Source organism: Macrobrachium nipponense, chromosome 17, assembly GCF_015104395.2.
Source record: "Macrobrachium nipponense isolate FS-2020 chromosome 17, ASM1510439v2, whole genome shotgun sequence".
NCBI classification, from domain to species: domain Eukaryota; kingdom Metazoa; phylum Arthropoda; class Malacostraca; order Decapoda; family Palaemonidae; genus Macrobrachium; species Macrobrachium nipponense.
The window spans coordinates 54,221,557-54,237,132 of record NC_087210.1 but is presented as its reverse complement, the minus strand read 5'-3'; positions in this window follow the sequence as shown (position 1 = coordinate 54,237,132).

The window sequence follows — 15,576 nt, the reverse complement described above, 5'->3', positions numbered from 1 at the left end:
TTTTGAATAACACCTAATACCACAAACAAATTTCTTCTTAATATAACTACAATAACATTTTCAAGGATTTCATCTCGTATGTACCTATACTATATGCTTTAAAAATCACTGTAGATACGACTTCATTAAATAAGCAAATACCACAGGAAAATGATAGGCAGAAATCCAAGCAACAAATGAAATACAGTTGGAAAGAAAGTTATCAGGTAAACAAAATGATCAAGAATACCAGATGGTTTATTGTCAAAAGGGAAAAAATCAGAGGTAATCTAGGATTATCGGATATTACACAGTCACAAACTTAAACATAGATTTAACCCAAACAGAAACTACAACATATCCATATAAAGTTCAAAACATGCAAAGACTGAATATATTTTGTTGCTTATATTTATCTACAACTTTTTTCATTGTGAAGGCATCGAGTTTAGATAAACAAAGACTTAAATTTAGAACACTTCTATTATTTGACTTTATTAAACAATACTCAATGATATTACTTTTAACTGTGTCATTGCATGGGATTAAAGCTCTTGCATGACTCCAGTCAATAGGATGATCTAAATCTCTCATATGTACAAATAATGCATTCGATATTGTCCAGTTCTCACGGAATATTGTTACTGTATGATTTGTTGTGAAAGAAATTTCCGGTTTGTCCGTAACATACTTTATCTCACTTTTTACAAAAAATTTCATATATGCAGCTGGGAAGATCTTTAGAATTTTATATTACTAAACTCTTGACGTTAATATTACAAAATATTAATATTAAAACAACAATTATGTTAAAAAGCTTTAAAATTCTAGGAATTTCTAAAAACCTTTCATCATAGGGTAATTTTAGAATGTTAAGCTTACTAAATTCAAGTTTTTCATTAGTTGAATAAAATGTTTTTCTGGCTCTTTTCCATGCCATCTATAAAGGTCCTTGGGTATTTAAGTTTCAAGGCAATATCATAAATAGTTTTAATTTCGGCGTCAATAAACTGCAGGATACAGACACGTAAAGCCCTTAAGAACATCCCAGAAAAAGCAGAGAATTTAACATTTTGATGGTGATTGGAGTAATAATGAACAAAAGAGGCAATATTAGTTGATTTCAAAAGACTGAAAAGGTGAAATTTCAGTCATTTCTATGGACAGTTACATCAAGAAAATTCAAACTATGTACAATTTCTCTCTTCCTCTACAGTAAATTTTATAGAAGGGACTAAATTATTGAGATTAATAAAGAATTCCAGGAGAGTTTTGTGAACTGGCCAAATACAGAAAATATCCACATACCTAAACCATATAGCTTTTTGGGGCAAAATTCTTGGTAAAAGTTTTGTCTAAAAAAATTCCATGTATATTGCTAAGGACATGGGATAAGGGATTACCCATAGCCATGTCAAACATTTGTACAAAAAATTCCCTATTAAAACAAAATTGACTAACTTTGATACATAACCTTATGAGACTAATGAGGTTTGCTACAGTTAAAGGAATATCATGACGTCCTAATTCACCCTCCATAAATTCAAGCAAATCATCTACAGGCACTTTTGTAAATAAAGAGAACACCATAACTAACCATATTAAAATCAAAACTTAAACTATTCAATTTGTTAATAAAATAGAAAATGTTTTTTACATTCGTGTTAGAAATGTTTCCTACCAAAGGTGCAAGAATTTTTACAAGCCATTTAGATAAATTATAGGTAATTGAGCCGACTGAACTAATGATTGTTCTGATAGGGTTATTGATTTTGTGTGTCTTGACTAAACCATACATATAAGGTAGGAAGGCACATTGTGGTGCAAACTGTTAAATTAAATGGTCCACACCCTTTAGAATGGATTTAATTTGATTATTAAAATGGGAGTTCACTGTCTCAGTAGGATCAGACCTCAGTTTCATGTAAGTATCAGTATCATTTAATAATGCCATTATTTTATTTATATAGTCACGTTTATTCATTATTACCACCGCTTTAGACTATCTGCCTTTGTTACTTGCACTGTTTCGTCTTTTTTAATTTTCTTATAATAATAATAATAATAGGTTTTGTTAAAAATGGTTGCTGCTTCAGCACGATTAATTTTGTAGAGTCTTCTCTATTTTTCTGATGACGGCTTTCTCGTTGTTGCTTAGACTGGCGAGCAACGCACCAAAGGGCATGGTAAAATTCGGTTGAGTCCTTTTGGTTTATTATTGCTTATACAATTCTCTCTCTCTCTCCAATGTAACATTTCGTCCTGATCCACAGGACATTATCCAGCGATGACTGCTGAGCGACTGAATTTCAGTGGTGAGTCCTTCTCCTTATATTATGATGTTGCGGGGCTCTCGAGGCTTTTGCTCAAGAATAAACAGTGCTTCTAGGAGGCTTAAGAATAAGCGCTGCTTATTCTTGAGCAAAAGCCTCCCCTTAATACCACTCAAGAAGCGTTCCTGATACTGACGTGTGTCAGGAGGACCACACCCCTCCCCCCAAAGAAAGTACCAGCGCATGAAACAAACAACACCGGACATGAAGCACAGTATGATAATAATACCAGGGGTGACGTCACTCAGGTAGAAGCTAATCAAGAGGCTCCCAGTGATATTTCCCGCCTGAGAAGGTCCACAAGACTCAAAAACGCTCGCCATATGAGTCACCTTCCCAGGAACCAATGAAAACTCGACCTGCCAGAGAGGTTCTCCAGACCATACTCGAGAGCCTGCAACATCATCATATAAGGAGATGGACCCGCCACTGAAATTCAGTCCCTTAGCAGTCATCACTGGATAATGTCCCATGGATCAGGACGAAACGTCGCATTGAGAGAGAGAGAGAGAGAGAGATTTGAGAGCGGCCGGAGGGAGAGAAGAAGAAGAGAGCAGAGACCGAGGCGAGAGCGAGAGAGAGAGAGAGAGAGAACCAGAGAGGAGGAGAGGAGAGAGAGAGAGAATTGTATAAGCAATAATAAGCCAAATGGACTCAACCGAATTTTACCATGCCCTTTGGTGCGTTGCTCCTCAGTCTAAGCAACAATGAGAAAGCTGTAATCAGAAAAATAGAGAAGACTCTACAAAATTAATAGTGCTGAAGCAGCAACCATTTCTAACAAAACCTGTCTAAGAGAGGGTCTCCTTCCTAAATGATAATAATAATAATAATAATATCCTTTATTTGAGCTCAGGGCTATATACATGGAATATACAAAATACAGACAGTAACATACACAATCTAGATGCATGACACAACATGATAAAAAAATGAATAATCGGCACTTATCCACAAAATAGCTGAGGTAGCATAAAAGATAGTAATCATAAGACTGGTAATAATAGTAATAATATTGGTGAGAAAAAAAATGCATTGAGATTTATAACAGTTAGTGCACAGATTATATAACTTAAATTTCAACTAGAGACCTTAGATGGTGACAGTAGTCAGGTCCAGAGGGTTAAATACGAAAACTGAATGTAAAAAAAACTTTAAACTTGATAGTATTCACAGTAATAATGAAAAAGTAAAATATCAGAAATAAATATAACAATAATAACAGAATCTGCAGATGACATCTTGCCAATACAGAGATTAAGTCCTTTAGGGGACAAAGTCCTCATTTTCCCATCTTCCTCACAATCTAGATCTTCTTCCTTCACTCCTTAGGATGCTTTGATGAGCGAGTTGCTGCCGTTTCTCAATCGGGTTACCAGACTGGACATTGTTCGCCTTACAATGATTTTTAAATTGTCCAGGTGGTTTTCTATGAACATCTGTGTGGCAGAGTTGCAGCGGGGAGTGTTTGTGAGGCGTCTCAAAATGTCATTGTGCACAACAGTGATACGTCTCATGGTCTCTCTGGAGAAATCTTAAGGGTACATTAGGGGGAGAAGGCTTGGCCATAGCACCATACACAATACCTTTACAAATATTGATATCCTCAGGGCATAGAGTATGAATAAATTTTTCCAAATAACAAAATGATTTTGAAATGTTGACATAGTCCAGGTTACCGTTAGAAACACCAAAGCTTAATCAACATCCCAAAGCCGCTGTCATAGCACTATTCACTGGTTTGTCTGATAAATTAACCATGAAGTCCACAGCATGCTAAATCCAGTTGCTTTCAGCAATAAGGTTCTTCAGCTTGAATTGAAGCTTCCTTTCAAGATGGTTGCAACACTTCCTCAATTTCTCGTAGCAATAATCCAGCTTCCAATTCTTCCAAACTCATCAAAAGGTCGCTCTGCTAGACGAAGAATTCTCGTTGGTAAAATTGACTTGGGCATCACTTGCTCGTTCATACACTTCCATAGAAAGTTGAGTCAAAGTTTTAGTTTGTGAGCTATGATTAGAGCATTTCAGAAAGATGTCACAAATAGAACACGGCTCGGAACATTCACAGAAAAGGCGTAGAAGTTATATTTGGTTTCCATTATGGTTAAAAAATCCCAGTAGATGCACATGACTTCATCAAATAAGCAAATACCACAGGAAAATGATAGGCAGAAATCCAGGCACTTTCATCTTTACTAAGACATTGTCAAGGAAAAAATGAAATACACTTGGAAAGAAAGTTATCAGTTAAACAAAAGGATCAAGAATACCAGATGGTTAATTGTCAAAAGGGTAAAAATCAGAGATAATCCAGGTTTATTTGATATCACATTGTCACAAACTTAAACATAGATTTACCCCTAACAGAAACTACAAAGTATCCATATACAGTCCAAAACATGTAAAAAGTAAATATATTAATTTTGTTGCTTATATTTATCTGCAACTTTTTTCATTATGAAAGCATCTAGTTTCAATAAAAAAAGATCCAATGATATTCCTTTTAACTGTGTCATTGCATGGGATTAAAGCTCTTGCTTGACTCCAGTTAACAGGATGATCTAAATCTCTCATATGTACAAATAATACAATCGATATTTGTCCAGTTCTCACAGAATATTGGTACTGTTTGAGTCGTTGTGAAAGATTTTCCGGTTTGTCCGTAATATACTTTATCACACTTTTTACAAGAAATTTTATATATGCAGCCAGGAAGATCTTTAGAATTTCTTATTACTAAACTCTTGACATTAATATTACTGAAAATAACAATTTTGTTAAAAAGCTTTAAAATTGTAGTTATTTCTAAAAACCTTTCATCATAGGGTAATTTTAGAATGTTATGCTTACTAAATTTAAGTTTGTCATTAGTTAAATAAAATGTTTTTCTAGCTCTTTTTCATGCCACATCTACAAAAGTCCTTGGGTATTTAAGTTTCAAGGCAATATCATAAATATTATTAATCTCAGTGCCAGTAAACTGTGGGATACAGACACGTACAGCGCTTAAAAACATCCCAGAAAAAAAAAACAAAGAATTTAACATTTTGATGGTGATTGGAGTAATAATGAACAAAAGAGGCAATCTTAGTTGATTTTTGAAAGAGTGAAATTTCAATCATTTCTATGGACAGTTACATCAAGAAAATTCAAACTATGTAGTACAATTTCTTTCTTCCTCAACAGTAAATTTTATAGAAGGGATTAAATTATTGAGATTTATAAGGAATTCCTGGAGAGTTTTGTGAACTGGCCAAATACAGAAAATATCATCCACATACCTATACCATATAACTTTTTGGGGCAAAATTCTTGGTAAGAGTTTTGACATAAAAAATTCCATGTAAATATTGCTGAGGACATGAGATAAAGAGTTACCCGTTGCCACGCCAAAATTTTGTACAAAAAATTCCCCATTAAAACAAAATTTACTTTCTTTGACACATAACCTTATGAGACTAATTAGTTTTGCTACAGTTAAAGGAATATCATGACGTTCTAATTCATCCTCTAAAAATCCAAGTAAATCATCTACAAGCACTTTTATAAATAGACAACATCATAACTAACCATCATCTACTTCCGCTTTGGTATTTCTAACATGAATGTAAAAAACAATGTTGATTTTATAAAAAAAAAATTAATAGTTTAAAATTGAATTTTGATTTTAATATGGTTAGTTTTGACGTTGTTTCTTATTGTAGATGATTTATTTGAATCTTTGGAGGGTAAACTAGAACGTCATTATATTCCTTTAACTGTAACAAACCTCATTAGTCTCATAAGGTTATGGTCAAAATTAGTAAATTTTGTTTTAATGGGGAATTTTTTGTACTAAAGTTTGCCATGGCTATGGGTAAATCCCTCATCTCCTCTCCTTAGCAATATATTTACTACATGGAATTTTTTTAGACAAAACACTTATCAAGAAAAAGTTATAAGGTTTAGGTATGTGGATGATATTTTCTGTATTATTTGGCCAGTTCACAATAATTTAATCCTTCTATACTGTAGAGGAAGAAAGAAATTGTACAGTTTGAATTTTCTTGATGTAACTGTCCATAGAAATGATTGAAATTTCACCTTTTCAGTCTTTCGAAAATCAACTAACATTGCCTCTTTTGTTCATTATTACTCCAATCACCATCAAAATGTTAAATTCTCTGTCTTTTCTGGGATGTTCTCAAGGGCTTTACGTGTCCGTATCCTGCAGTTTACTGACACCGAGATTAAAACTATTTATGGTATTGCCTTGAAACTTAAATACAAGGACTATTATAGATGGCATGGAAAAGAGCTATAAAAAATTTTTATTTAACTAATGAAAAACTTCATTCCTTGACAATGTCTTAGTAAAGACGAAAGTGTTTGGATTTTTGCCTATCATTTTCCTGTGGTATACCTATTAAGGTAGTCTCCAGGTTACGACGGGGGTTCCGTTCTTGAGACGTGTCGTAAGCCGAAAATCGTCATAAGCCGGAACATCGTCAAAAATACTAAGAACACCTTACTTTTAATGCTTTGGGTGCATTAAAAACTATGTAAATTGCATTCTTATTGCATTTTTCAACCCAAAAACCTTCAAATATTGATTATTTTGCATTTTTGGTGTCATATTTCTTCTGGCAGACCAGCGTTGCAGGCAATGTAACCCTGGAACATGCGTCGTAACCCTGGAAATAATTTCTGATGAAAATAATTGAAAAGCGCCTTAACCTCGGAACATCGTAAGCCGAACCTGTCGTAACCCGGGGACTGCCTGTATAAGCAATGACATTTAAAGAAGAAAAGGTCCAGTTTTGGAAAAAACGACAAACCCCCCCCCCCCCCCCCCATTAAAAACTCTGTGTACGGGCCTGGTAAATGTTGTATGACTTAGTTATAGTATACATGTGAAAATAATCCAGTCTCCCCACCCATTTTTATTCAGCCATGCACTTTTTTTCAGTTTCTATTCAAGCCATCCAGTTTTCTTTTTACAAGGGAAACATTTGTATATGCATAAATCAGAGAGAGAGAAACAAACATATGAACATTAAAAAAAAAAATTATACATAGTATTAGTACAACCTAGTAAAAACATACGTAAATACGGTACTCCCCAGTGATGAATGTTGATCAAAGACGACGATGATGATGATGATGAATTTGCTGTGCAGTCCAATGAATGACGATGAAGATATGACTGCACAGCAGAGTAGAGGAGTTACATCTCCTCTGAGGGTGCCTCTTCACCCTCTTCAGGAGGCGCTTCGGGAGGCACTAACTCGGACGATTCATGAGGCACTACTTCTGGCGACTTGGGAGGCTTCGGAGGGTCCTTCATATAAGTGATGAACATCGTGATTAGCAGCTGCTGTCGTTGCTTCTTCAGGGCTTGATTATAGGGTTCCAATGCCGTATAAAGGATATTTGAAAACTTCAAGGAGTGTTCCCATGTTGAAGCAAACTCCTGTACATCATTTACCATCCTCCTAATTTGGGACAGGCGTTCCAAAGTCAGGCTGCCCCCTCCTGAACCTGGTGTATCATCTTCTTTGCTGGCAGACTTTATCAGCTCTTCTAAAACCTGGTCCGTCAGGATTCTGCGTGGGTATGAATAAGGGTGCTGACTTCATCCTCAATGTTCTTCAAAACTTAACCACCAAGGATCCTCGTCAACTGGACCGCCTTATTGATGTCCGAATGTTATATTTCTTCCAGGGAGAAGTCCTGATAATTATGCATGCAATGCAGCCACAACTTACTCCAGCATGAGTTCAGGGTTTGCTTCTTCATGTCCTTCAGCGACCAGTCAATGACAAACAGACACGTGACAATCATGTATTTACCCCAATATTACTTCAGCATAAATTCACTGTCACGGTCCATTGCATCATCAAGGTGCTGGAGGGAGTTCCCGGTGTAGTGCCTTGAAGGCATGGATCATGCCTTGGTCCATAGGCTGGAGGACAGAGGTGGTGTTGGGAGGGAGGAACTCAAGCTGGACTCCCTTGTAATAAAGATCAAGAGGGTGGCCACCAGTATTGTCCATGATTAGCAAGACTTTGAACTCCATGCCCAAGTATTGCCTAAATTGAGGAATGAAGCTTTAATAAAACCAGTACTCCATAAGGACTTTGGTGATCTAGGCCTTGGGATTGTGCATCCAAAACACAGGCAGCAATGCCTTGTTCTTATTTTTGAGTGCCTAAGATTTGCAGTCTTGCAAATGAAGCCTGATTTCAGCATAAAGCCAGCCAAATTCCCACACATAATAGGGTAACCCTGTCCTTTTGTGCCTCAAATCCGGAGGCTTTAGCTTCATCTTTCATTAAGTATGCCCATGAAGGCATCTTTTTCCAGAGGCCAGTTTTGTCCATATTGAACACCTGTTCTGGACGGTATCCTTTCTCCTGAAGAATCTTCTTGAAGGTCTCAGGATATTTTGTGGCTGCCTTTGTGCGCCAGTGCTGCTTCCCCATGTAGGGAAACAGACAATAGGTGGAACTGTTTCTGCAGGTGGTGAAACCATCCTTTGCCACCCTGAACTTCAGGAGCTGAAGATGGTCCCGATTGTGGCTCTTCCTCCTCTCCATCTTCTTCCTCTACAGGAGCTGGTTAATCAAAGTCAAAAAGAATTCTAAGTCCCCTTCTTCATCGCCTTCCTGTGCCTCTAGATCGCCACCTTCCTGTTCCTCTACGTCGTCGCCTTCCTTTATTGATATCTGCTGAGAGAGTTGTCGTGTTTTCTTACAAATGATGTTGAAGTCAAAAGGCAAGTTCTTTTCCCAACAGTCCTTTATCTAGTACGCCAGCGCAGATTCCATTCTCAATATTGTTTTATCTCGCACTGTTGAAACTGTTTTAGCTTCAGCAGTGTTTTAGCTGTACCAAAGTAGGTCATGCTTACACTCTTTCTTATTTCACTTTCTTTTTTCTTTTATGTATCTCACCATGCTCTTGTTCACATTGAAATGGCACCCAACCGCAGCAAAACTTTTGCCCTTCTTTAACCCTTAATGGACGGATTGATCCTGTAGATAAACAATATTAAGTGCCATCGATTTCGAGAATCAGACGGGAAATAGGTGCCAATACTTTTATAGCCCATAACTTCACCAATGGCAACTTTTACACTGGCTAATATCACAAGTCTGCCATCTCAGGAATTCAGTTCTGCTTCTGACTAGAAGGGAGAATGTACTGCATCTGTCTCACATGACATCTTTTTGTAAATTTGTTCATAAATATACCAAGGGGTTGCTGTTGGGTTTTGTTCTTGTCTTTTTCGATAGTATGCCAGTTGTAAATGTAATTTTGCAAAGAAATAACATATATAAGTTGGTCAAATTTACAATTGTCTTGTAATAGAGGACCCACAAGGGGTTGTAAATAGTCATTTTCAATTTCTCGTGGAAAGTAGAGAAAATTTTTTAGAATTTTTTTCTTTCACCATGTGCATTTGCATATCTTCCTCTTTTTGTTAATGTGTTTTTCGAAAATTTGCTGACCTCAGTTTTGCAGGCATGGGGTGCTGCATATCGATATATTACCCCAGCTCCTAAGGGTTAACATATCAAAAACCTTCACCTTCTTGTCGAGCTTCATGACCACCTTCTATCTTTAAGGTTTTTTGCCAGAAGGGTTAGAGAAGCAAGGCACTTTTTAGGAGCCATTTTTGGCATGATTCACACAGATATTTGACAATACATAAAAATCAGTTTCATGATTTATGTACATCAGTGGATGCTGACTCTACGCAGTGATGTTGTGTGCTCATGGCATCAAGCTAGGAGGTGCACGGTAACCACAATTCCATGCTCGTGAGATGGGACTCAGGTTTCAAACAATCAACACCAAGTGTACAGCCAATGAGCACCAAGGAAAATGAATACTGCTCCTGGATTGGCTGCTCTGCAGATGACTGCCAATAGTGTGTCGAGTATTATTTCATCTAGGTACTGCTCTAAAAGAGCGTCACTACTTCATAAGTTATTTATCTGCGGGAAGCTAGCTTGGGTAGAACACTTTTTAAGAAAACCAAATACTATATGTTATTGAAATTTTGCTGTGTTTACATTAACGTATTACAGAAATGTAATATTTGGAAGTTAGTAAATCTTTTTTCATCATAAAAAAAGTATTTACATAGTCATGAAAATATACTTAGTAAGTATATATGCATGAAAATACCGCAGACAGAAATATACATACCCTGCTATTCCCATTGTCTTACATATTTTAGATATGCTCTGCGTACTTATAGTACTATCCTCCAAAAACACTTTATGTATGTATATTTTAAAATTATCTGAAAACAAAATATTTCATAAAATGTACAGTATGAGCAGAATATCAATGCACAATTTATAGCCAATTGACCTAATACAGTTCAATGTTCTCTTGTTTGTGCATGTTTTGTGTGTACGGTATATACTACTACATAATAAGAATATTCTTTGAAATCGCCAACTAATATGTCCTCTAAACATTCCTCCTAAAGTTTCTGACAAAGAGTTTAAGCATCAGAGGCCCTTACAGTTAATGACAAGTGAGGAGAAAGTAGATGTGGTTGTTATGTCAAGAGAGGGCAAAAGTCACGGAGAAGTAGCAGCCCATTACGGCGTGACTGAAAGTACAGTCGCCTGCATTGAGAACGAGTATGAACTGGGGGAAAATACTCGGGGAGGTCTGTACAAACTGATCAAGAAAGTCAGGCAGATACAGGCAATGGTAAAGGCATGGGATAAGAAGGAAGGGCCACAAATTTTATCAGTACTGTTAATGATATCACAAAACCCTATCATAACACCTTCGTGAATATGTACAAGTACAGTGGTACCTTGACATACGAAAGGCTCAACTTACAAAAAATTCGAGTTACGAAAGCAAATACAAAGATTTTTTTGGCTCTACATACGAAAATAGTTCAGGATACGAAAGGTTGTTGCTGTAAAGTCCCGAAATTCGCCCGGACCACCGATAACAATTTTAAAACTCATGCCGCCAACTGAGTAGACTTGCCACCATCCTTTCGCTCTCCCATTGGTTCCTGATGCTAGTCACCGCCATAAGATCCTGCTCTCCTATTGGTCAGCATCTCTCCCATGACCCCATCATGCATCTACGTAGTAGCGTGCTTTTTCGGCCACTCGGCAGCAGCATCGTTATTGTAAGCACGCAGAATTCGTTCATTCTATACGATTTCGTTTATTAACGTAAATTCGTTAGTGATTTCGTTGTAGTACTACTTTATCGTGTTGTGTGAGAACTTTACTACTACATACGTATACTACATAACTTAATTACGTACAGTATATATGTAGTCATGGGTCCCAAGAAAGTTGAAGTTCACGGAAAGAAGAGGATGCTTTCTTTAGAGACAAAAATGGAGATTATCAAGAAGTATGAAGCTGGCATGCGATTGAGTGTGATCGCCAAGGAATATGGCCGAAATCCGTCGACAATAGGCACCATCCGTAAGCAGAAGGAAGCCATCAAAGCAGCTACACCTTCCAAGGGGGTGACTATTTTGTCTAGCAAGAGGAGCCATGTGCACGACGAGATGGAAAGGCTGCTTCTTGTCTGGATAAAAGACAAAGAAACCGAGACGGCAATCTGCCACAAGGCCAGCGCTATTTTCGGCAATTTGATTTCCCAGGCCAAAGACGACGGAGAAGGGACATTGACGCCAACCCCAGACTTCAAGGCTTCTCATGGGTGGCTCGAAAAATTCCGTAAACGGACTGGCATCCATTCAGTGGTGCGGCATGGGGAGGCGGCCAGCTCGGACACGAAAGCAGCCAAAGCCTTTATTAAGACGTTTGACGAGATGACGATCAATGAAGGCTATAGTTCTCAGCAAGTCTTCAACTGTGATGAGACTGGCCTTTTTTGGAAAAAAATGCCTCGTCGGACGTACATCACGCAGGAAGAGAAGAAGCTACCCGGGCATAAGCCTATGAAAGACAGCCTTGCGCTCGCACTTTGTTCCAATGCCAGTGGGGATTGCAAGGTGAAGCCCTTACTTGTCTATCATTCGGAGACTCCTCAAGCCTTCAAGGCCCACAAAGTGCTAAAGGAGAAGCTTCCAGTGATGTGGAGGGCTAATGGCTTCGAGGGATTCGACGTGGGCGAAGCTGGTGCTGCAGATTCAGGAACAGTTGACGATCCTGAAACTGTTTCACAACCAGATCTTGACGAGATTGTTGCACTCGGCAAGTCCATGGGGCTGGTCGTCGACAAGGACGACATCAATGACCTTCTCGAGGAGCACCAAGAGGAGCTTACGACGGATGACCTGAAGGAGTTGGAGGCCAAGCAACATAAAGGCCTGTCCACACGATCGGGCCTGATCGGCGGACTTCCCCTCTAACGGGCACACTTGACGGGCAAACCGTCAAATTGCCCGATGGGTCTTGTAGCAAAATCACCATGGTGGTGCCCGATGGCTTGAGCTTCGACCCTGGCAGACGTACGTGAACCATATACATTTCTTTTACTGAGCCATTCTTTGCACTATATTCTCTTCTTTTTCATCACACAAAGCAATTATCATGCTACACTATCTTCTCCTTTGCGGTAGGCACCATGTTTATCATACCGCACTGAACACACTACTGGCATCGTCGGGCACTCCCACCTCTCCATCGCCTCACCCGTGTGGACAACATTCACGCATAAGTCCGCCAGAATTTGCCCGTCAACACTGGAGCACGCCGATCAGGCCCGGTCGTGTGGACAGGCCTTAACATCGTTCAAGAAGAGTTCTCTAGCAGTGGCGAGGAGGAGGAGGACGACCCTATGACAATGGCAGAAATTAAGGATGCTCTAGCTGCTTTTCGTAAAGTGCAATCATTTGTAGAAAAGAGACACCCCGAAAAGGCTTACACAGGTCGTATGCTTGCACTGTTTGATGACGTTTGCCCGAGTCGTTTCAGGAACATTGTGAAAAGTAGGCAGAAGCAATCTTCCTTGGATAGTTATTTTTTAAAGAGGCCTTTAGTAGGAGTAAGCAAAAAGGAAGAACCAAGTGATACTACGAAAAAACAAAGTTAAAAGTGGTGAGGAAATTGACATTTTGTAAAAAAAAAAAAAAAAAAAAAATGTAAAGTATAAAAAAGTAAAAAAAAAATGTAAAAATAAAAAAGAAAGAAAATTTAATTTTAAGTTTTTTTTAAAGCTAAGTGTTACCGTTTTGTTAAAGTGTTTTGTAAAGTTTAGTTTATGTTTCCTGACATTTTTAATGTGTTTCGTTAAGTGTACATACTATGTCACAAATTTTCTGCCATTTGTCCTCCTCTGTCGCCACTTTCGGAGATAGCCTCACTCGAAAGGTAAGGTTCCACATTTTACTACATACATACATATGTACGTACAGTATTTCTTGTATACCATGTACACTAATACACTTTATTTACAGGTACGTACATATTAGTAGCACGTATTAAGTTAGGTATTGAATGGTCCAAATATTTGTAGTATTTCATTGTTTGTTGGTCAATTTAGCTTTATTATAAAATTTACAGGGGGCGTTTTTGTAGGGCTTGGAACAGATTAGGCATTATACATGTAAAATACGGTTCAAGATACGAAAAGCTCGTGTTACAAAGGCCGCCTTGGAACAGATTAATTTCGTATGTCAAGGTACCACTGTACCTCATTATGATGCAGCCTCCTGAAACCCCTGACGAAGCGCATCCTGAGAAAGGTGAAGAGGCACCTCAGAAGAGATGTAACTTCAGTGATTAGCTGTGCAGTCTATCTTCATCGTCATTCATCCGACTGCATAAGTAACTTATCATCATCTATAATCAACATTCATCACCAGTGAGTACCCTTATGATTTAATACTATTATTTTTATATTTAATGTTATTATTATACAATAAGAAATATAAAAGTACAGGATATTTCTTTACGAAAAAATTCGCATCCGCTAGTATTTTTATTGATACATTCTACAGAAAAACCTGCGTATAGGCAAGTCTTCCGTGAATAATTTGTAGATAAGTTCCACAGCAAAATCCTTGAATAGGTGAGTGCTGAATCTGGAGAACGTGACTATTGGGGGTCGACTGTAAGTGTTTATTATATATTGGTCATGTCTGAAGCTCTCTTTTGATAACAAAGAAAGTGACCTATGTATTGTTTTCTGTGGTGTTGTTTGTTTGTCACCTTTTGTCGCCATGACTGGACATTCTAACAACCCTCAGAAAAAGGAGAGTAAAATTGGAAGAGAGGGGGTGTGAAGAGAAGTGTTAGTGGAAAATAAGTACGTACCTCAGGAAAAGAAGCAATACCAAAGTTGCAAGATAGGAGGGGTGTAAAGAGACATGTTAGCTGAAAATATGTAACTCAGGAAAAGAAGCAATGTCAAAGTACTGAGTACTGCTTCCTTCATCATACTGACACCATTAAGGCACACATGTGATACAATATCAAGTGCATCAACTCCTCCCCCATTCATTGCCCAAAACCATCATTTGTGGAATCTGACACCTAGCAAATTCTTCCATGTTATTTACCGAAAATGAAACAGACGAAAACATAGATAATGACATCAATTGTGGAGGTAGTGATAGTGACCTTCGACGAGTGAAGATGATTTTGAAGCAAGATTATTTCATTCAGATGGAGGGCACACTGAAGAATGTGAAGACAAGGATAGCAAAAATGAAATAGGTAATGTATATGTAATACAAGAAGGAAATACTCAGTCTCATATTTGGTCAGATGTCAATAACTTTATCCCTGACATTCATCCCTTTGATGGTAATTGTGCTGGTGTAACAAGGGAGTGGCAATGTGATGACACTGCAAGAGAAAGTGAAAATCTACTTGCACTTTTCAGTAAAGAATTAGTTTACCTTACTGTCTGTGAAACTAACAAGTATTACTGGTGGGTAATAGAAAATTTCTCTCTTTCACACAAAATTCAAATGGGTGGACACGGATGCCCATGAAGTTTGTTTACTTTGCATTATTACTACTGATGTCTCTAATGGAAAAACATGTCTTAAAAGAATACTGGAAATGAGACCCTTTGATTCCTACCCCCACTTTTCCCCAAATTCATGACCTGCGATACATTCATGCTGTTGACTCCTTTCAGGCACTTTGCTGACAAAGAAAATCCGAACTCTACTGGTTGAATTTTGAAAATACGACCATTCCTTAGTTTAGTTGTAGGAAACTTCAAAATGGTCTTTCATCCTTTCCAGAAAATTGTAATTAATGAGTCCCTTATACTTTTCAAGGGCTGTCTTGTTGTCAAACAG